Genomic DNA, 24399 nt, shown 5'->3' with positions numbered 1-24399 from the left:
AGCGTGTGCGTGACGTCACGACGTCAACGCAGACGCACGTTCTGGGGTCAGAGGTCGCCCTCTGACCAATCATAGCTTAGAGAGGGGTATTTAAACCCCTAATTCACCCCAGTACTTTGCCATGTCGTTGTTTCAGTTTCCTGGTTTCCTGAAAGTGCTAATTCTGTGTTTCTGATTTCCTGGTATCCTGATCCTTGGCGTTTCCCTGGTTATTCTGATCTCTGGTTTCCCTGACTTGGCTTGTTTAATCGGTATTGAGTATTTTCTGGCTTCCTTGACCTCGGCTTTCCCTTTGACCATTCTCTGTCTCTAGCGTATTAGTCCGGCCATTCTAAGGTCCGGTTTACGCTCTATCCTATTATTTTCCTTTTCTTACTTATGTATATGTTTACATAGTTTCTGCGTGCTGGACCACATTACTAGTCGTGACATTACGACATGGCCATGGATCCTGCAGAACTATGCAAACATATGATCGCCTGTGAAAATAGGGTGGAGGATATGGACCACAGGTTAGACCAATTTGCCCAGGCATTTCAGACCTTGCTCCAGAGGACTGCCTATTTAGAGGTCCCTCCTGTACCACCTGTGGTTCCGCCACCTGTAGTGGTTCCCGTACCACATAAACCACCGTCCATAACCTTGTCACCGCCCCCTCGTTATGGAGGTGATTCTAAGGAATTCAGAGGTTTTTTAAACCAAATAGAATACCACTTTGAGGCCTCCCCAGGTTCATTCCCAACAGATAGATCTAAAATAGGCTATCTGATGAACCAATTTACTGGAAAAGCCTTGACTTGGGCTAACCCCTTATGGGAAAGTGGTGATGCAGTAGCCCGTGATTACAGTACCTTTCTTACGGCCTTTAAGGCTACATTTGAACCTAAAGGCAGGGAGAAGAACGCTGCCAAAGCCCTTATGAGAATCAAGCAAGGCAGTCGTTCTGTAGCCGATTATGCAATAGAGTTCAGGACATTAGCGTCTGAGGTTGATTGGACCAATAGCGGTCTGGTGGCTGCTTTCTCTGAAGGTCTAGCTGAGAATATACAAGATGAGACTGCAGCTAGAGACCTTCCGGTTAATCTTAATGAGTTTATTGCCTACATGATAGACATTGATAACCGGCTCAGAGAGAGAGAGAAAAACAAACTACGTAACAGACGTTCTAATTTGTCCATAGCTCCTCGTTTCTCTAACCCAGTGGTGAGTAGCCAAACGCCTCTTCCAGAACCTGAACCCATGCAATTGGGTAGTGCTAAACTCACTGAGGCAGAGAGACAACACAGACGTAACGAGGGGTTATGTATGTATTGTGGCAAGAAGGGACATCTAAGATCGTCATGCCCGGTTCGGCCGGAAAACTTGCACACCTAAGGCACGTACGGGGACCGACCTTAGGTGTGATGTATATGTCCCCTAAATTGACTAAGAACCGTTTCCTTGTCAAAGTAACCTTATCTTTCGAGAACACTACTGTTCAGTGTGAGGCTATGATTGACTCTGGGGCAGCGGAGAATTTCCTAGACAAAGAATTCTCTGCACAACATCTCCTGCCCTTAAGACATAAAGAGAAACCTATAGCAGTCGAGGCCATTGATGGAAGGCCTCTTACCCAGCCTTTCATCACACACGAAACTCTGCCAATCACTGTTTCAGTGGGTATTCTCCACTCTGAAGAAATGACCTTTCAAATCATATCTTCACCTACAGTTCCGATAATACTCGGTTTCCCTTGGCTCCTGAAACACAATCCACGTTTGGATTGGATTGAAGGAGAGATTGTGAGTTGGGGTGAGAGATGCAAAGATGTTTGCTTTAAGCAAATCCCACAACCTATTGGTACCATTAATGTTCCTGTTACACCTCCCTTGACCACACAAATTCCACAGCAGTATATGGAATTGAAAGAGGTATTTAACAAGGTCCAGTCAGAAGGGTTACCTCCTCATAGACCTTATGACTGTACTATAAACTTATTACCAGGGACTATGCCTCCCAAGGGAGGAGTCTATGCCTTGTCCCCCCAGGAAAATCTTTGTTTGGAGGAATATATTAAGGATGCTCTCAGAAAGGGTCATATCCGTAGGTCCTCCTCACCAGCCGGGGCTGGATTCTTCTTTGTCTCTAAAAAAGAAGGAGACCTACGCCCTTGTATTGATTATAGGGGTTTGAATAGGATTACCATAAAAAATGCCTACCCTATTCCCCTTATATCAGAGCTATTTGACAGATTGAAGGGAGCTCGAGTCTTTACCAAGCTCGATCTCCGAAGTGCATACAATCTAGTCAGGATTAAGGACGGTCACGAATGGAAGACCGCATTCAACACCAGAATGGGACATTACGAATACCTGGTTATGCCGTTTGGATTATGTAACGCTCCAGCGGTATTCCAGGATTTTATTAACGATGTCCTAAGAGAGTACCTTCACATGTTCGTTCTAGTGTACTTGGACGACATTCTCATCTATTCCCCAGACCTAGAGACACATCACGAACATGTGAGAATTGTACTGAAAACCCTGTTACAGAACGGCCTTTACTGTAAACTGGAGAAATGCCAGTTTGACCAAACGGAGATACAATTCCTTGGATACGTTATATCTCCGTCTGGTTTCCAGATGGATCCTCGCAAACTGGAGGCAGTCTTACAGTGGCCATTACCCAAGGGCCTTAAAGCTACTCAACGCTTTATAGGTTTTGCGAATTACTACCGCAAATTCATAAGGGGATTTTCCTCCGTGATTTCCCCTATAACCAATTTAACAAAAAAAGGAGCAAATTGTATATCTTGGCCCAAAGAAGCAAGAGAGGCATTTGAACGATTAAAATCTTTATTTTCCTCAGCACCTGTCCTGACCCATCCTGATCCATCCAAACCATTTATCCTAGAGGTGGATGCATCAGAGACAGGAGTTGGAGCCATTCTGTCTCAAAGAGAAAGTCCTGATACGCCTTTACATCCCTGTGGATTTTACTCTCGCAAACTCACACCTGCAGAGAAGAATTACGACATAGGGAATAGGGAACTTTTGGCCATTGTACTTGCCCTTAAGGAATGGAGGCATCTCTTGGAAGGTTCCAAAGAGCCACTGTTGATCTTTACTGATCATAAGAATTTGGCTTATATTGGGGACGCTAAGAGACTGTCCTCTCGTCAGGCTAGGTGGTCATTGTTCCTCTCCCGATTCAATTTCGTAATTACATACAGACCTGGTACTAAAAACACCAAGGCAGATGCACTTTCTCGGCAGTTTGAGACAGATGAAGTTCCGGAACAGGTGATATATCCTATTGTACCTCCTGAATGCCTCATTGCCACTACAGTTTCCGAAGTGTCTTCTCCACTCTTCTGTGCCATAATAGCAGATCAAACTCAGGCACCTGTGGGAAAACCTCCGGACAAACTGTATGTGTCACCTCAGTTTCGAAAGAAGGTACTAGATTTGTTCCATGACAACCTCACAGCGGGCCATCCTGGAGTCCATAAAACTCTCTCTGCCATCTCCAGGAGATTTTGGTGGCCTGCTCTTAGAAACGATATCAAAGATTATGTTGGGGCATGTCAAATATGTGCCATTTCTAAAGTTCCTCCTAGGTCACCTCCTGGACTGTTACAACCACTGCCCATACCTAGTGCTCCATGGACCCACTTGGCCATGGATTTCATTGTGGATCTACCCAGTTCAAACGGGTTTAATACAGTCCTTATGGTTATTGATAAATTCACGAAGATGGCACATTTCGTCCCACTTAAAAAATTACCATCTGCTCAAGATCTAGTTCAAATATTCTTGAGAGAGATCTTTCGGTTGCATGGTGTACCCAAAAGCATAGTATCTGACAGAGGTACCCAGTTTGTTTCTAGGTTTTGGCGTTCCTTTTGCAAACAATTGGGCGTCGAACTCTCCTTTTCGTCAGCATATCACCCTCAAACAAATGGAGCAGCAGAGAGGGCGAATCAGTCTTTAGAAGCCTATTTACGTTGCTTTATAAATGCCAATCAATCTAACTGGTATGAGCTCTTACCCATGGCTGAGTTCGCCAGAAACAACGCCACTCATGAATCTTCTAATCACAGTCCATTCTTTGTTAATCAGGGTTATCACCCCACTGTTTTTCCTTCTGCATTCTCAGACACAGAAATCCCCGCTTTGAACACCCGTTTAGAATCGATTCATGATACCTGGGATTCCGTCCATTCAGCTCTGCAAAAAGCCTCATTACGAGCAAAGGTCCAAGCTGACAAAAAACGGGGCGCTAATCCTGTCTATCTTCCAGGTGACAGGGTGTGGCTCTCCACAAGACATATCAAGCTTAAGGTCCCGTCCATGAAATTTGCCCCTCGGTACATAGGTCCCTTTCGAGTTACCCAACGTATTAATCCAGTGACCTATACTTTGGCACTACCGGCTCATATGAGAATAGCGAATACTTTCCATGTGTCTCTGCTCAAGCCCCTTACTTGCAATCGCTACACCAGGGTATCCACTCCTCCTCCGCCCTTGGTAGTGGGTGATCAAGAAGAATACGAAGTCCGTTCTATCATGGACTCCAAATTATCCAGAGGTGTCTTGTCCTATCTCGTTGACTGGAAGGGTTATGGTCCCGAGGAACGTTGTTGGGTTCCTGCTGACCGGGTCCATGCGCCCCGTCTTATCCGGTCATTTCACAACCGCTTTCCTCTTAAGCCGGGTCCTTACCGCCCGGTGCGCGGTCTTCGAGTGGGGGGTAATGTTGCGGTCACCGGCCCGCCGAGCCTCACAGTCGTGCCCGACCGGCACGACCGCACCAACTACACGAGCTTACCTGCTCGTCGGCGAGCCGGGAACCGCGCACGTAGTTCTTCCGGGCATCACGCCCGAATCCAATATGGCGCCGACCACGTGGTCGCGTCTATGGATAGCCCCGCCCCCGAGAATTATACTAGCGTGTGCGTGACGTCACGACGTCAACGCAGACGCACGTTCTGGGGTCAGAGGTCGCCCTCTGACCAATCATAGCTTAGAGAGGGGTATTTAAACCCCTAATTCACCCCAGTACTTTGCCATGTTGTGGTTTCAGTTTCCTGGTTTCCTGAAAGTGCTAATTCTGTGTTTCTGATTTCCTGGTATCCTGATCCTTGGCGTTTCCCTGGTTATTCTGATCTCTGGTTTCCCTGACTTGGCTTGTTTAATCGGTATTGAGTATTTTCTGGCTTCCTTGACCTCGGCTTTCCCTTTGACCATTCTCTGTCTCTAGCGTATTAGTCCGGCCATTCTAAGGTCCGGTTTACGCTCTATCCTATTATTTTCCTTTTCTTACTTATGTATATGTTTACATAGTTTCTGCGTGCTGGACCACATTACTAGTCGTGACAACGCTAAAGAGACACCAGATATGATTGGCAACTGTCAAAGCACGCTGGCAGGGTTGTGCAGGGCACACGCTGAAGGAAGGCCTGACAGAGCCACTTGAAGGACACTGACTGGCTGCTATTAGCTTACACTGGAAACCTTTTTTCTTTGTAAAAGCACGCTAAAGAGACACCAGATATGATTGGCAACTGTCAAAGCACGCTGGCAGTGTTGTGCAGGGCACACGCTGAAGGAAGGCCTGACAGAGCCGCTTGAAGGACACTGACTGGCTGCTATTAGCTTACACTGGAAACCTTTTTTCTTTGTAAAAGCACGCTAAAGAGACACCAGATATGATTGGCAACTGTCAAAGCACGCTGGCAGGGTTGTGCAGGGCACACGCTGAAGGAAGGCCTGACAGAGCCGCTTGAAGGACACTGACTGGCTGCTATTAGCTTACACTGGAAACCTTTTTTCTTTGTAAAAGCACGCTAAAGAGACACCAGATATGATTGGCAACTGTCAAAGCACGCTGGCAGTGTTGTGCAGGGCACACGCTGAAGGAAGGCCTGACAGAGCCGCTTGAAGGACACTGACTGGCTGCTATTAGCTTACACTGGAAACCTTTTTTCTTTGTAAAAGCACGCTATAGAGACACCAGATATGATTGGCAACTGTCAAAGTACGCTGGCAGGGTTGTGCAGGGCACACGCTGAAGGAAGGCCTGACAGAGCCGCTTGAAGGACACTGACTGGCTGCTATTAGCTTACACTGGAAACCTTTTTTCTTTGTAAAAGCACGCTAAAGAGACACCAGATATGATTGGCAACTGTCAAAGCACGCTGGCAGGGTTGTGCAGGGCACACGCTGAAGTAGGCCTGACACCCAGATGCTTGCAGACAACTAACTGCTCTTCTATTACAGTGAAATTTTTTTATTTATTTTAAATCTAAAGCTTAACCGATTGTTAAAACAGATATGAGTGGTGGCACTGACTGTGCAAATGGGCAAGGCATCCAACCTCACACAGAAGCTGGCAGGCAGGCAACTGCTCTTCTATTACAGTGAAAAAAAAATATTTATTTTAAATGTAAAGCTTAACCGATTGTTAAAACAGATATGAGTGGTGGCACTTGGCAAGTGGGCACAGTATATGCTGTGAGCCTGACACACAGGCTGGCAGGCAGGCACCTGCAATTACATTACACAGGAAAAAAAAAAAGCAGCCTGATGTTCTAGCCCTAAAAAGGGCTTTTTGGGGTGCTGTCCTTACAGCAGAGATCAGATGAGTCCTTCAGGATTGTAGTGGACACTGAATACCCTAGCCTAGCTATCAATTTCCCTATGTAATTAGCAGCAGCTAAACTTTCCCTCCTCTCACTAAGCATGCATCTTCCGAATGAATCGAAAATGGATGCTGGGAGGGAGGTTGGAGGGTGTGGAAGGGAGGGAGTGCTGCTGATTGGCTGTAATGTGTCTGCTGACCGAGAGGCACAGGGTCAAAGTTTGCCCAATGATGACGAATAGGGGGCGGATCGAACTGCGCATGTGTCCGCCCGCCGCGGCTAACGCGAACAAGCTAATTTCGCCGGGAACTGTCCGCCGGCGGACAGTTCGGTACATCACTAGTGGTGGGCTTAACACAGTATGGCTATGTTGTGTAACTGGAACCCCATATTTGATTGCTAAATAAGTGATTTTAAGTAGCTTTGTAAAATTTTAAGTTGTATTTTTTTTTTGTGTGTGTTCGCTGTTCCCTTATTTGTATTTGGTATATATTTTGGATTTTGTGGCAGCACCACTACATTTGAAATGCATATTACCGGTGTGTCCCCAATTCCCCCCTTTTTTTTTTTTACTAGATTTGGAATCCAGACCAGATTCTTATTGGGCTGAGCACCCCACACATCCATTAATTCAAGGTGCCTATTTGGAGGTGACCACATGAAAGCATAAATTAAATAGAGTCTCTGGAAGCAGTTTAACCCCTTAAGGACACATGACATGTGTGGCATGTCATGATTCCCTTTTATTCCAGAAGTTTGGTCCTTAAGGGGTTAAGCAATAAGGATTGCAGCAAGCCTGCTAATCTCCTATGTTAAAAATAGTGTAGGACCCATCGATATTGGTGTACTGTGACGTAGTGGTGAGCGTAACACAATATGGCCATATGGTGCAACTGAATCCCCATATTTGTTTGCTAAGAGAGGTGATTTTAAGTAACCTTGTAATATTTAAAACAGTATTTTTTTTGCATGCACTGTTCCATAATCTGAGTTTTGAATTGCAAACAGCTTCAATTTGCGTAGTGTAAACTAGCAGAATAGAAACAATCATATCAAAATAAGGAGCATTAACATCACTAGCCAATCACAGTGATGCTCTTGTTAAACCATATTATGAGATCAGTAAATGTTTATGATTACAAATGACAGGAGGATGAGTGATCACAGTTTAAATGTATAGATTTGTAGAAAAGATAGGCCTAAAACTGTACGTTTCACAGGATAGAATGGAATCTTATTTTGGATTGGGGTGGGAAGAGAGGGAAGCATTTTTTTTACGGTTCTCTGCTTTTTATCGATAACCAAGACCTCCAAAACATGAGCTTTATTTTATTTTTATATTTTTTGATGCAAATTAAGAAAATTTGTGGTGGAATCTCGGTAAAAATAAATTTAGTAGGCCGAGATTACCACGTGGCATGTGTACGTGCATATGCTGACGTATCGATCAGTTGGTTGCACGAGGCAAGATACGATCAGTAGTGTACGGAGCATGTGCAAGAATACAGGATGTAGTATTCCCCTCCTCCATTGTGCTGGACAAGCCATGCGGTCAAGCAGGAAGTTAATTCTTATTTGTATTGATTGGTCAAGAGAATGTGCGGGTGGAGCTTAATATGGGAGGAGTTATGTGCCTATATAAGGAGCCTGCACTATTGTCCGGGGCTCAGAACTTGTTGTATTTTGGTGACGTTAGTCCCTCTGAGTCCCGATCGGTGATCCAATAAAGAATCTCTTCCTTCCTGAAGAAACCTGTGTCCATCTCTCTGTGCTTCGCTTCCGTCAGTTTCTCCGGTATCATTTGGTGCATTGGCCGGGAAGCTCATCGTTCAACGGTAGCTGAGAGGCAGAGGCGTGAGACGGTCTATCTTTGCCCACGTTCTCTACGGCTGCACCCCTGAACTTCTGCGTGGACCTCCCTTCGTCTCGGCGCCACTGGTCTGTTGTCCAGGAGATCATCGGCCTCTACGTAAGAAGTGCTGGGGTGTCCCCGTCGATGAGTGTGAACTCAGGTTCAGGAACGAGGAGGTAAGACAACTGCTGTTTTAGACGGCAGACCCACTAGGGGTATACCGATTGTGCGGTAGGCCCATAAGGGGTTATTTGTGTATGGAATCTGCCCCCTCTGTCGGAGCGAAGTAGTGAAGGCGCACCGCTCGATCGAACGTTCTTTAGTCAGACCGTTTGATTTTGTTAGTCAGGCGGGGCTCTGGTGTAAATAGCCCTAGCCGGACACCAGTGTCTTGTCTAGACTAGCGTTCTAGGGTGTATATTTTGTTCGCTAGGTCGGAGGGACCGGGAGACTAAGCGGCGTCTGTGTAAATTCGGTTCGCTAGCTCTCAACCTATCTTGGCTAAGTGGGAAGGCGTGTAAATTTGGAACCCACTAGATTTTTGATAGTAATCGACTAAGAGGCGTCTGTGTAAATTCGGTCCTCTAGCTCGCTATATGTGGTGCTTGGGCAGTGTGGCTAACCAAAACGGGTGTATATAGTTTTAGGTAGTCCATCAAGGTACTGGCCAATAGTTTAGTTGGGAATTGTAAATGTGATAAAGATTGTTTAGTAAAGTGTATATCTTGTTAGATAGCGCGAGCTCAGCCGTCTAGCGAGAGTGTTAATAGTGTGTTGCTGTATTATAGTGCACAGTACCATAACCCTGTATATTTACTGACACTGTATATAAGTACTAATAATTGTCGTCCATTGCATGTTTAACACCATAACCACTAATAATTGTATTGTGACCTTAACTTGTGCTTTGACCTATGCTAACCGTACTGTAACCGCTATTTGTAAAAGACGATGTTACTGGGGTGTGTTATAGACGGGTAATTCGTATATAGAGAATTATAGCGTGGGTGACTGTATAGTTTCGCCAAAGGGCATAATATTGATTATCTAGTGACTGGTGTAACAGCTGTGTGTGTACGGGAATTCCCTGAGTGTTTATTGTGTTATTGTATACGTTTCACTTGGTAACTGTACCACGTGGTGCTGTTGCCAGAGGAAACGGGTGTGACTGTTGAATAGTACGCGTGCATAGTATTCGTTATCAACGACGTTCCATTGATAAGTATGGGCGCGTCGCAGTCAACGATTCCGGATCCCTTAGGTTGTATGGTGAAGAATTTTAAAAAGGGATTAAAAACTTGTGATTTTGGGGTTAAAATGTCTCCTGTACGTTTGGTCACTTTGTGCACTAGGGAGTGGCCTACTTTGGTTGCGGCATGGCCGCCACGTGGCAGTTTGGATCCAACTCTGGTACAGCGCTTACACGTGGCTGTATCGGGTAGGCCTGAACTTTACGGCCAGTTTCCTTATATTGATTGTTGGAGACAGGCCGTAAATGACTCGCCAAAATGGCTTCAGACATGCCACGAGGAGCAATGTCGCCTCATGGTAGCTAGGACTTGTTTGTCCACTAGGACTGGTGTTAGGCCCATTTTGGACACGCCCCCTGAGTCCGAGATCCCTTTGCCGCCCCCTTACTTTCCGTTAAGAGGAAGTGACGCAAATGCAGGAAGTCCTGCAACCCTTCCCTCATTGCCCTCATCCACTTCCGCTTCCTCCTCCAGTACAGAATCCACCCCCTCTCGTACTAAATCTCCCCTTCCGGAACCAGAGCCAATCCCCATTAGATCCGAATATCCTGATTTGGCGCCACTTCAGACTTCCGGTCAAGCTTCTTCTAGCTCGGCTCAAAGTGTTTTATTTACAACCTTTTCCCAAAACCAAGCTCCCACATCCTCATACCCTATTTCTCCCCGACTGGAACCCATAACTGACGCCCCTCCACGTAGCCCCATACAAACCCGACAACTGACCGGTGCCCAACAATTAAAACATTATCAGATGCCTCTTCGTCTGAATCCCGGGCCAGCCTATATCGATGCCGCAGGCCAAATGGCCCATGCTGACCCAGTCTTCGTATATGTCCCGTTCACGACAACCGATCTCTTAAATTGGAAGACCCACAATTCCTCGTATACTGAGAAACCACAAGCTATGACTGATCTGTTCACCTCAATAGTACAGACACATAACCCGACATGGGCTGATTGCCAGCAGTTATTAATGACTTTGTTCAACAATGAGGAAAGGACAAGAATTAATCAAGCGGCCATTAAAGCGCTAGAGGATAAAGCCCGTACTTTAAACCAAGCCAATCCATCAGCATGGGCCGCAACACATTATCCCAACACCGATCCCGATTGGAATGTAAATGGTGCTGATATGGTTCAACTCAGAGCCTATAGAGACGCTATAATTGCTGGCATGAAAGCTGGAGGAAAGAAAGCCATTAATATGTCGAAGACAGTTGAGGTGATTCAGAAAAGTGATGAAGCGCCCAGTGTCTTTTATGACCGATTATTGGAGGCATACCGCTTGTATACCCCGTTTAATCCGGAAGACGCAGATAATTCCCGAATGGTGAACTCCGCCTTTGTCAGCCAAGCTTACGGAGATATTAAGCGCAAGCTACAGAAGTTAGAAGGGTTTGCAGGTATGTCCATCACCCAACTAATGGAGGTAGCGAATAAGGTATACATGAACAGGGAAACAGAAAGTAAGAAAGAGGAAGAGCGCAAGATGCGTAGAAAGGCAGATATGCTAGCGGTAGCGATCGCAGGCGTAGATAGACGGGGCCCAGATAGAGGCGATAGTAAGTGGAATGAGGAACCTCTAAGTAGAAATCAGTGCGCATACTGTAAGGAAGAAGGGCATTGGAGAAATGAGTGTCCTCGAAGAGAACAGTGTGAGAGAGACAGACCTAGGACAGGTTATGGAAACTTTAGAGGTAGAGCGAGAGGTAGAGGAGGCCCCGGAGGGAGTAATGGTAATAGAGGGAGCAATGGGAATAGAGGAAGTGTTAGGGAAGATAGGTATTTCCCAGCAGCGCAAAGGTCCCGCGATAGAGAAGGCAGGGACTTTGTAGGATTGGCTGACACGGTCATGGAGGACTATTGATACCGACCGGGCTCCATCCCCCTTGGTCGAGCGGAGCCTATGGTCGATGTATCAATAGGGGGAAAAAGGAGTGCGTTCATGATCGACACTGGTGCTGAACATTCAGTGGTGACTAATCTAGTTGCTCCTCCATCTGGAAGGACTATTACTGTAATAGGAGCAACTGGAAGAAGTGCTGAAAAACCGGTTCTTAAAAGTCGACTCTGTACATTGGGAGGCCACGTAGTAAAACATCAATTCCTTTATATGCCTGAATGTCCAGTCCAATTGCTGGGACGTGATATGCTATCAAAATTACAAGCGCAGATTACGTTCCTACCAAATGGAACAACATCCTTAAAGTTTAATGGACCTTCAGGTATTATGACATTATCTGTACCAAAGGAAGAAGAGTGGCGACTTTATACAGCGTTGACTAGCCAAAACCCTAGGAGTGATGAGTCATTATTCAACATACCAGGAGTTTGGGCAGAGAACAACCCACCAGGACTGGCCCGCAATATTCCACCTATTAAAATTGAATTAAAACTTGGGGTTTATCCAGTAAGCCTAAGACAATATCACATCCCGCAGAAGGCTAAGAAGAACATCCAATCTTATCTGGATAAGTTCATACGGTATGGTATCCTAAAATTCTGTACTTCCCCCTGGAACACCCCATTGCTGCCTGTTCAAAAGCCCGGTACAGATGAGTATCGACCTGTGCAGGACTTGAGAGCAGTCAATGATGCGGTTGTTAGTATACATCCAGTTGTGCCCAATCCATATAACCTGCTTGCTTTAATTCCGGGCGGGGCTACTTACTTTACAGTCTTAGACCTCAACGATGCCTTCTTTTGCCTCCGAATTTCCGCAGAAAGTCAATGTATTTTCGCTTTCCAATGGGAGAACGCTGTAACGGGCTCAAAACGCCAAATGACCTGGACAAGACTGCCCCAAGGGTTTAAAAATTCACCTACCCTATTTGGTTCAGCTCTAAGTCAAGATCTACTGGATTTCGAGTCCATCCCAGGAGAGTGTGTATTGTTACAGTATGTAGATGACTTGTTGATAGCAGCAGTTACAAAAGAAATCTGTCAGCAAGCAACGCACGATCTACTACACATTCTCTGGAAGGCAGGATACAAGGTGTCTAGAAAGAAGGCTCAGTTGTGTTTGCCAACTGTCAAATATCTGGAATTCCATATCTCTGAAGGTCAAAGAATTATGGGGCCAGAGAGAAAAGAAGCTGTGTGCCAAATACCGATACCCAAGAATAGAAGACAAGTGCGAGAATTCTTGGGGGCAGCAGGCTTCTGTAGGATATGGATTCCCAGCTACGCGATACTGGCAAAACCTCTGTATGCAGCTATCAAAGGTACAGAGCACGACCCCTTCTTATGGACTCAAGAACAGCAAACGGCATTTGAAGATGTGAAGAAGGCTTTGATGAGTGCCCCGGCATTAGGTCTACCTGATCATACACGACCATTCTACCTGTATGTACATGAGCAAAGAAGAATGGCTGTGGGAGTATTGACACAGTACTTGGGATCATGGCAAAGACCTGTTGCCTACATGTCTAAGCAACTGGATGCAGTGGCCAGCGGACTTCCACCTTGTCTAAGAGCCGTAGCTGCAGCCGCCCTGCTAGTAGCTGAAGCTGATAAACTCACTCTGGGTCAAGAACTTTATGTACGAGTCCCACATGCAGTACAGACGTTGTTGGATTACAAAGGAAATCATTGGTTTAGTAACAGCCGTATGACCAAGTATCAAGCAATGTTGTGTGAAAACCCAAGAGTGCATTTAGAGACTGTAAACACCTTAAATCCAGCTACCCTTTTGCCACAACCTACTGAAAGTCAACATGATTGTTTGGAAGTAATGGATGAAGTATTCTCAAGTAGACCAGATCTTCGTGATTTTCCCATCCAGAACCCCGATGTTCAATATTATACCGACGGCAGTAGTTATGTGAAAGAAGGGATCCGCTATGCAGGATATGCAGTAACAACAATAGACAAGGTGATATAAGCTCGGCCACTGGCGAAAGGAACATCAGCACAAAAGGCAGAATTGATAGCACTGACACGAGCGTTACAATTGGCTGAAGGTTTAAGAGTGAACATCTACACGGACTCCAAATATGCGTTTTTAACCACTCATGCCCACGGAGCTTTGTATAAAGAAAGAGGAGTACTGAATTCAGAAGGCAAAGAAATCAAGTACGCAGCTGAAATCCTACAACTATTGGAAGCAGTGTGGGAGCCGAAAGAAGTCGGTATCATACATTGTCGAGCGCATCTGAGAGGAGATGGTGATGTAACCAAGGGAAATCGGATGGCAGATAGTGCAGCTAAGCGTGCTGCTGAATCAGGAAGACAGGAATATGTGGGGCATATAGCTGCTCTTATACCAACTCCACTGTCCCAATGGACTCCAGTTTATACAGCTCAAGAAGAGGAGTGGTTAAAGACTGAACCAGGAAAGTATTTGGAGAACAAGTGGTATCAGCTAGAAGATGGAAGAATAGTCATACCAGCATCACTAGCGGTAGAAATTGTCCAAAATTATCACAACGGGACACATTCTGGGAGAGATAGCACAGAAGAATCTCTCAGAAAACATTTCTACATACCAAGATTGTCCAACTTGACTCAGGCCATTGTACGAAGATGTGTAACGTGTGCTAAAAATAATGCAAGACAAGGACCAGTAAAGCCACCAGGAGTCCAGTTTATGGGGGGACTCCCCATGTCCGATTTACAAATTGACTTTACAGTGATGCCTAAATCGGGTGGACATCGTTACCTGCTGGTAATTGTGTGCACCTATTCAGGCTGGGTAGAAGCATGTCCTACTCGTACAGAGAAAGCAGGAGAAGTTGTGAGATTCCTGCTACGAGAAATAATACCCCGATATGGACTACCCTGTTCTATAGGATCGGACAATGGTCCAGCTTTTGTTCATCAGTGCCTACAACAACTGACTCATATGCTTGGTATAAAGTGGAGGCTTCATACGGCATATAGACCCCAGAGTTCTGGTAAGGTAGAGAGAATGAATAGAACTATTAAGAATCAGTTGGCTAAAATGTGTCAGGAAACCCAACTTAAGTGGAACGTTCTCTTACCCATAGCTCTATTGCGAATCCGCAGTACCCCTACCAGAAGGATGGGCCTCTCTCCTTTTGAAATCATGTATGGGCGACCACCTCCCGTACTTGGTAACTTAAGGGGGGACTTGAGTCAGTTGGGAGAAGGAATTACCCGGCAGCAGGTTGTAGAGTTGGGTAAGACTATGGAGGAGGTACAGAAATGGGTACAAGATAGATTACCTGTGAATATTTATCCCCCTGTTCATAGTTACCATCCAGGAGACCAAGTGTGGATTAAAGAGTGGAATAATGTACCGTTAGGGCCCAAGTGGAGAGGTCCTTATGTTGTTCTTTTGTCTACCCCTACAGCGATAAAAGTAGCCGAAGTGACTCCGTGGATACATCACTCCAGGGTTAAACCAGCAGCAGTCGATTCTTGGCAAGTTACAGCAGATCCAGAGAATCCCTGCAAGATCCGGTTAAAACGCACGACTCAGTCGGAGTAACGAGGAACTATTGTGGATTACAAAATTTTATTATTTTTGGGATTTGGTGCGTGAGTGAGAAGGCCATAATAAAGCCTGTCCGCCCACCGACGTTTAGTATATAAGCCAGGGAAAGTCTCGAAGGGACTCCTGTGAAGACGAGCAGAACTCCATTCCCTGCAGCCCTTACATCCTGGAAGCTGAGGTGCCTTCGCACGGACGAAGATTGAGGATGACGGCGAAAGATGTGTTGATGATAATGTTTATTTATGTGTATTTTTATATTCAGGAAGGTAGAGGTACCGACACTCCTAGCTGTGAGGTATGCATTAAGACTACAAGAACAGGTAACCATATTTCCCAAACCCTAATTTGGCATTCACAATACGAGTGTAAAGGAGATGTATCGAGATGTAGATACCTAAATATAGACTATAGTGTGTGCCATTTAGGAATAGGAGAACCTAAGTGCTTCAGTCCAGAGTATCAACCCCGTACAATTTGGTTGACTCTCAGGAATGGAGATCCTCAGGGGACCTTAATTAATAAGACGGTGTTAGAATCCGTACATTCTTCGGGTGTTCTGCTATTTGATGCGTGTAAGGCGATATCAAGTGGTAGAAAGCCGTGGAATGTATGTGGGGATCTTAGATGGGAGAGGACGTATGGGTCTAATGATAAATATATTTGTCCCAGTAGTAAAAATAAATATGTGAGTCCTAGATGCCCAAATAGAGATTATAACTTTTGCCCATATTGGTCTTGTGTGGGGTGGGCAACTTGGGGACAGACAGTAGACAAAGACATGATAGTGACTAAGTTGCCTACCAGCCCATATTGTAAGTCTATGGAATGTAATCCAGTCCATATACTTATAAATAACCCCGATAAGTTCTTAGACAAGTATGGCAATTTATTTGGGTTTCAAATATACGGGACGGGTTTAGATCCTGGGACAGTATTGTTTATAGGGATAGAGACTGATACGGTATCCTCCCAAACTCATCAAGTATACCATTCCTTTTATGAAGAGATGAGCATAGATAATAAGATCCCCCATAATGCTAAAAACCTGTTCATTGATTTAGCTGAAAGTATTGCCGGTAGTCTTAATGTTACCAACTGCTATGTGTGTGGAGGTACTAACATGGGAGACCAATGGCCTTGGGAAGCAAAGGAGGTAATGTCCGGTTCTGAGGCAGTTGACCAATTAATATCTACACAAGCCGATTATCATATGAGCGTTAGAGGTAAATCTGAGTGGAGATTAAAGACCTCCATCATAGGTTATGTTTGCATAGCAAGGAAAGGAATAATGTATAATACTTCTGTAGGAGAATTAACTTGTCTAGGGCAAAAAGCTTATGATGATGATACAAAGAATACAACTTGGTGGTCGGCTTCAAATGTCTCAGAACCATCTAACCCGTTTGCTAGAAACGCCAATTTAAAGGATGTGTGGTTTGATTTATCCATCACATCTACCTGGAGAGCCCCAGCAAATTTGTACTGGATCTGTGGTAAGAAAGCCTATTCGGAGTTGCCACAGGACTGGGAAGGGGCATGTGTGTTGGGTATGCTCAAACCATCCTTCTTCTTGTTACCGATTGAAACAGGTGAGACTTTAGGTGTTAAAGTGTATGATGTGAATCATAGGAAGAAAAGTGGACCCATAGAGATAGGCGCCTGGGAAGATAATGAATGGCCTCCCCAGCGTATTATAGATTATTATGGGCCAGCCACGTGGGCAGAAGATGGTACCTTTGGTTATAGAACCCCTATTTATATGCTCAACCGTATTATAAGATTACAGGCGGTGGTTGAGATTATTACTAACGAGACATCACAAGCGCTCAATCTTCTAGCGAAGCATAATACCAGGATGAGGACAGCAGTCTACCAAAATAGATTAGCCTTGGATTACCTTTTGGCAGTAGAGGGAGGTGTATGTGGGAAGTTTAACCTGAGCAATTGCTGTCTTCAAATAGATGACGAAGGGCAAGCAATAGCTGAGCTTACTAGCCATATGGTTAAACTAGCGCATGTGCCTACTCAGGTATGGAAAGGGTACAATCCAAGTAGTTGGTTTGGTAGCTGGTATGAGTGGTTTGGAGGGCTTAAGGCAGTGGTAGGTGGAGTCCTACTGATTTTAATGTTGTGTCTACTCCTGCCGTGTCTTATACCCTTAGTAGTTAGGTCTGTGCAAAGCCTGATAGAAAATATAGCAGAGAGGAAGGCTGCTGCACAGATAATGGCAATTTATAAATATGAGGCTCTAGATCAGGGAGAACCAATGCAGGAAGATGAGTGTTGAAGATTCACATCATAAGTTAAGTCTGGTCTGGTTCAGGGTAACTTGCGGTGTATGCAAACTAAGGTTAAGTGATGCCTCAAGTAATTGTGAAATATCAAGAGGCATCAAAGGGGGGAATGTGGTGGAATCTCGGTAAAAATAAATTTAGTAGGCCGAGATTACCACGTGGCATGTGTACGTGCATATGCTGACGTATCGATCAGTTGGTTGCACGAGGCAAGATACGATCAGTAGTGTACGGAGCATGTGCAAGAATACAGGATGTAGTATTCCCCTCCTCCATTGTGCTGGACAAGCCATGCGGTCAAGCAGGAAGTTAATTCTTATTTGTATTGATTGGTCAAGAGAATGTGCGGGTGGAGCTTAATATGGGAGGAGTTATGTGCCTATATAAGGAGCCTGCACTATTGTCCGGGGCTCAGAACTTGTTGTATTTTGGTGACGTTAGTCCCTCTGAGTCCCGATCGGTGATCCAATAAAGAATCTCTTCCTTCCTGAAGAAACCTGTGTCCATCTCTCTGTGCTTCGCTTCCGTCAGTTTCTCCGGTATCAAATTTAATTCACATAATTTTAAAGGTGGCATTATTGCTTTCATTAAAAACAATTCAATAATATTCATTTTAACTGCCTTGATGTTTTATAAAAGTTGTTTTTATATAATGGATTCCTATGTAACACGTCATAGCAAATATCCAATCTATTCCCATTTGGAGAGTGGTATATATGTTATGGGTAATACAGTTCCGCATTTGTCCTATAAACATACCTCTACAATCAGTAACACGCTAAGTACCTTTCACTTATTCTACAGAAGGCAATGCCCACGTTACACCCAGACAGTTTAATCATCTCATCATGAGACTGAAACAAGGTTTTCCCCCAGGCACAGATTTTCTTCTCGTCCTTCCAACACATAAATAGTAAGCTTTGCTTCTATATTTTGCTTTGACTTAATTTTTTCTAAGTGCAGATTAACACCTGCTCAATATTATATGTGTACACTGTAAGTGAATACCCAATCTGATGTAACACATTATTTAAAGGTATGCTAAGGAAATCAACATTTTATATTAGACACTGAGCTTTCTAAATTTTAGCATTTGTCATGTTCAAATAAAGAAATTGTAGTTTTATAGGAGAGGTTATTAGTCAATGCCCAACAAAGGGTCACAGTCGAGTTTCATGCCTCAAAATGAATACATTAGGAGATAGTGATGTAGTTAATGTGCATGCTGAACTGGGGACTGCACAGCTGGAATTTGGAGAACTGTTTGATCTGCCCTTTAACCCCTTAAGGACACATGACATGTGTGACATGTCATGATTCCCTTTTATTCCAGAAATTTGGTCCTTAAGGGGTTAAAGCTCTGATGAGGATGCTAAATTGCATTTAAAGGACATGGGGTTCCGCACAGAGAACTAGAAGGTCTTGTTATAAAACAACATAATCAATTTAACTCAAACACACCTGTGCTTTGTAGTTTACGTAAGCCATTGTGCTGAAACGGGAAAAAAAATATTTATTGTTTTTTGGTACAAACTTTTTACCTACCTATTATGAGGGTCTATTAAATAGAGGCTGTAACGGATCGACAGGCACCCTGACTTTGTAACTCCGTTGAAGGATGCTGCTAGCGCTTCCTGAGGACTCCAAGCACTGCAGCAGACACCACAACCACCGAACCGGAGAAGCATACGAATGCTCTCAAGCATATGAATGCTGTAAACAGCTGAACAGGAAAAGCATACAATCAGCTTACACTTCTGGCAATCAGCATACAATCCAATTCCCCCAATAACGAGATGACACTTTGTTTTGAGGTCAAGCAGAACTGACTGTACTGGCACATACAGCCTCTTTTATTCACAATCCACAAACATAGTACTACCCACAGGGTTTTTAAATACAACCAATCAATCCGTACAATACACACAGACACTCCCACACAAAATCCTCCCCTCTGCCTGTGATATGATTACCGAACACAATGTGTAATATAATTATCACAGGCAGAGAAATACAGTTTTATAAAACATATCACAGGGACCCCAAAACATGTAATAACCCCATAAATTATACCGGGGGATCTGGGTGAACCACATATCCAAAATTCACCCAGATCCGTTCAGTAGTTTGGAAGATACAGTTTAATGCAGATTCCGCAGAACATATACAGGCTATATGAAAAATAATTACCGTATAATGTGTCCCCTGTTGTATAGTTTAAAACTACTGCATGATGTCTTTGTGCACCAAATACAGGCGAGATAGCACCGTGTAGAAAAGTCCAGTGTTAGTGAGTTAAAATGGCTGTCATCCATTGTTTTCACCATGTGCTTCATCCATTGTTCTCACCATGTGCCTCTGATACATGCAATGGTGGCCACCCAGTAACTTCACAGTATGTCCCCAGATGGTTCTTAAAGGGCCAGGAGCAGCATAATAAAATACAATATGCCCAAATCAGTTCCTAGAAGGGCAATACATCCCAGGGCCATAGTCACAGGGCAAGCAGTCCTCTCCAGGCACAAGTGGCGGGGCTGGTTCCGCCACAGAGGCCTTAACTGACTAATACAGCTACTGGAAATAAAGTAAAGTCAGATCCACTAAACTATACCTGCACACCACACGGCTGAGGCCCTCCAGAATGGTGGCTGGCACCTGCAGGCCCAGCTGGTGCGACTGCAGGGTGCTGCCGTGATTGCTGCTCCCTCTGACAGTGGTCCCGGTCTCCAGCGCCGCCGTGCGTGGCCCCCTGTCCGTTTTAGCCCCTCTCGTGAGGACCTGGTGCGGGGAGGAGCATGAGCCCGTGGCACGGCTACACAAAGTGGCCCGGCCACCCCAGCCCCAGCACTCACCAGGGCAGGACACCTGGCGTCTGTGAGTGGGAGGTATGTTTCCCCCTGGGCGGGCTCGCGGGCCAGGCGAGCCAGGGTGGAGTGGCTTAGCCTGCTCCTTATGTTCCAGCTCCGGCTACCTCGCGGGCTGGACGCCGGGCGGCCATGAGGTCCTTCACTGCCAGCACATCGAGGGCTGCATGACGGATTGCGTCAGCCCACCATTCAGCTTCTGAGTCCCCATCTGCTCCGGGGCTGTTGCAGCCTGCGTAGCGGACTCCAAGGGTGCGGTCTCCAGCCCCAACAACCTCAGCCAGGCGGTCTTCTAGAGGGGTGAGTAGGCCGCAGGTCGGCAAAGGGGTTTACCCTGTCTTGGGGGGCTTGGGGGCAGGGCATGGAGCCTGGGTCAGCTAGTGAATTGGACAGCCCCCCCTTCCCCTCTCCCATCCCCCTCTGTCTCTCCTGGGCTTGTCCTTGTCTGGCTTCCCGCTTTTTCCTCCCTATTTAATCCGGCCTCTGAGGGCTGGAGCAGCTGGGCTGGGATCTCACTTACCTTTGCTATCTTCACAGGTTCCTCCTGAGCAGCTTTCCGTCCAGTTTCCTGATACCATGGCTGGCATAGTCCCTCCTGCAGTTGCGGTTCTGGGGGTCCAGGCTCGGTTTCACTGCTGTCTGTGTTTCCTGCGCCTACTGGTGAGTATACTAGTGGGGCAGAGGTGGGCCATGGGGGCGCAGGTGATGGGGGGGTCTTAAGACTTGTGTGCATTAGTTCGGAGTATGAAGTGTTTTCTGGATTCCTGGCAGCACTCGCACTGGGACCCCTTTACCAACTTCTTTGGATATCCAGATTCGGGCGAGCTGGGTGGGTTCTCCTGGGGTCATTACGTTGACCCTATCCCCCCAGGGTGGGTCCTTTGTGGACCCGTCTCCTATGCCGCTGGTGGTAACGCCGAAGGTTTCAGCGGGATCAGCTGTGGCAGTTGGTGAGGTGGCCCCTACCGCACATGGGGCGGCGTACATGTGTTGGACAGGAGGTTTGGGAAAAGATTTGGAAAGGGGAATTCTTGGAGATATTTTCCCTCCTCTCCTTGGAGAATCTGCCCCAAGTGGACAAGGATGCTTAACAGTTGGACAAGGAGAACGAGCGGTACCGGTACAGAAAAATCCCGAAAACATCTGGTAGCTGGATTCGGGCTTTTTCTATCATGGCTTGCGTAATAGGGGAAAAGGCACCTGAAAAATGCTCATCCCTGTTTTGCTATCAAGATACGATTTGGAATGCATGTCGGGTTTATGGGGGATTGGGATGGTGGCGGTACGACGAGCAGTTCCACCAGCATTTGGGTTGTGGCTGGCTATCATTACTCACCCAGCCTCGCACCAAGGGGGCTTTTCGTCGTTTCTCGGGGGAGTCGGCGCGGGGACTTTGCCCATCGCATCGGCTGGTCAGCATAGAGCGGGTTGTTGTTGGCAATACAATGACAGCCAGTGCAAGTTCGGCTCTGGCTGTAGGTTTAAACAGAAATGCTCCGGTTGCGGTGGTTCCCACCCCACTTCCCGGTGCTTTAAGCTAGGCTGGGCAGGTGACAAAGGGGACAGCTTGGGCACAAAGGACGAGGACGCCAGTGGATGGTGACGCAATTCGCCCATGGCTAAACCTTTAGAAAAATAGGAAGGTGGCAGCCTTACTACTGGAGGGTTTTGGGACAGGGTTTTGGATCCCTCACCGGGCATGGGTGGCATCCAGCTCTTGCCATAACCTTCAGTCAGTTATGGGACACCCGGCGGTAGTGCGGGAGAAATTAGTTAAGGAAGTGGCGCTGGGCCGCATGGCGGGCCCCTTCCGGGAGCCGCCTCTCCCACAGTTCAGGGTCTCACCATTGCGCGTCATGCCAAAAAAAGAACCGGGTAAATTCGGCTGATTAATCATTTATCGCATCCTCACAGGGGTTCGGTGAACGATTGTCATGGGCGTTACCTGTAATTCCTGTCTCTTCCGGGTTGACGGACTGTAGTCACACCCCCTCTCTGACGCGGTCTCATTGCGCTACATAATGCGACCGCGCCAGGCAACAGATGCTGGATTATTGAACAGCGTACCGCGGAATTAAACCGGCTACAACTCTTCTCTACAAACTTACCTGTGTACCGAACCGGACTCGTAAACGACTAACCTCCTTCTCCTTCCTCGACCATGGCTTGCACTTGACTCCTCTCGACCTCTCTCCACGGAACCTTCCAGGAGGGCACTCTGGGACCAACTTCAATTCCTCTGGAAGCTAAGTTAACTCACTGTATTATACGAACTTTCCCCAGACTACTGAGCTCTCAAGTTCAGCCTGCTCTCACATCCTCCTATCGTTATAGGAGTAATTCCTATTCATTAACCTTTTTACCTCCGTATGAGATCGTATGAGTTTTCTATCGATTAAGCTAAATCAAATATCTGCAAGTTAATCTGCATTGCCTACCTTCATCTTACTGCTGCAATTCAATTGTATAAGTTAATCTAAGAATCCTCACAACCATCCTGAATCATGTAAAGATACAGTACCTTTGTTTCTTCAATCAAATATATTAAAGACACAGTATAAGTTGTCTCCCTGGTGAACTGTCATCTCTTTATTTTCCTCAACTACTCACATTCACATCTAATTAATCAGAAATCTGCAGTTGAGCTCCATCAAACTCTATGTGAACGTGACAACGATGATATTTCAGTGGAGCTATGCAGGATATCGTATGCCTCATTCGATGTGGTGGTGTGGATGGTCAGGGCCACAGGTCCGGGGACCTTAGTGGCTAAGACTGATGTGTAGTCAGTGTTTCGACTCCTCACGGTTCACCCGGAGTGTCACCACCTCCCTGGATGTGCCTTCGAAGGGGGTGTGCGATATTGTGTTTTTATTTTGAGTGCTTCATTTCCCTTCTGGAATGGGTGGTGAAGGTCTAGTCGGGTCACAATTCTGTTCTTCACTACTTGGGCGATTTCCTGTGTGTGGGTCCCGCACATTCACCAGTATGTGCCCAGATTCTGTAATCTGTGGCGGATGTGGGTCCCATTGGCCCCCAAGAAAACGGTGGGCCCAACACCATGTTTGAGCTTTCTCGGGATCGAGATGGACTCATGGTGGGTGAATGTTGACTACCGGTGGATAAGTTGAAGGATATGCAGGGGGCGGTGGAGGAGGAGCGGGGCCTCCGCAAAATAACCTTGCAATGTTTACAATCACTTTTGGGCAAATTGAACTTCGCTTGTAAGATCATACCCATGGGCAGGGTGTTCAATCGATGCCTGACGGCTGCCACATCAGGGATATCAAAACTGCTACACTTTGTCTGCCTGACTCGGACACTCAAGGAGGACATGGCAGTGTGGAGTGCATTTCTAGACGGGTACAATGGCAGGTCCTTCTGGCAACAGCCTGAAGTCCCGAACTCGGTGCTCCATCTGTATACGGATGTAGCAGGGTGTCATGCCTTAACTATGGTATACTCTTACTTCCACGGAGCTTAGCCACACCCCTTTATGACACGGTCTCCCTATTTAATCCGACCGCACCAGCTGATCGACGCTGGATTATTGAACTACGTTCCGTACTCACGAACCGGCTACAACATCGTTGTGGAAGCCCTCTGTTACCGGACCGGACTGGAAGACTTCAAGTTCCCTTCACCTCTCCTCATCCACGACTAAAGCTGAACTCTCTCCATCCAGGATAACCGCCTCTGAGGAGATCTCGGGAACCAGTGTTCTATGTGCCGGAAGCTAAGTAAAACCTCTGTGATAAGCGTTGCATCTCAAAGCTGTTATTTCCTGTCTCCAAAGTCCTTCGATAAAACAAACCCGTTACAGCTAACTTCAACTCATACTTTATCTCAGTTAGCTGCATCTGTCTTGCTTCAGTTAAAGTCTATGGAACAGCTATTGTAACTTCTTATCACCTAATTCATTAATACTACTAAGAGACTCTTTCTGATTCAGTATCTGCTAATTACTACCGTTTACTACTTAAAGCTACAGTGCCTGTAATTGTGGACTTCAGTTATCGTTTACTACTTAAAGTTACAGTGCCTATAATTGTGGACTTC

Source organism: Pelobates fuscus, chromosome 12 (genome assembly GCF_036172605.1).
Source record: "Pelobates fuscus isolate aPelFus1 chromosome 12, aPelFus1.pri, whole genome shotgun sequence".
NCBI classification, from domain to species: Eukaryota; Metazoa; Chordata; class Amphibia; order Anura; family Pelobatidae; genus Pelobates; species Pelobates fuscus.
Note: the sequence above shows the minus strand (reverse complement) of the source record.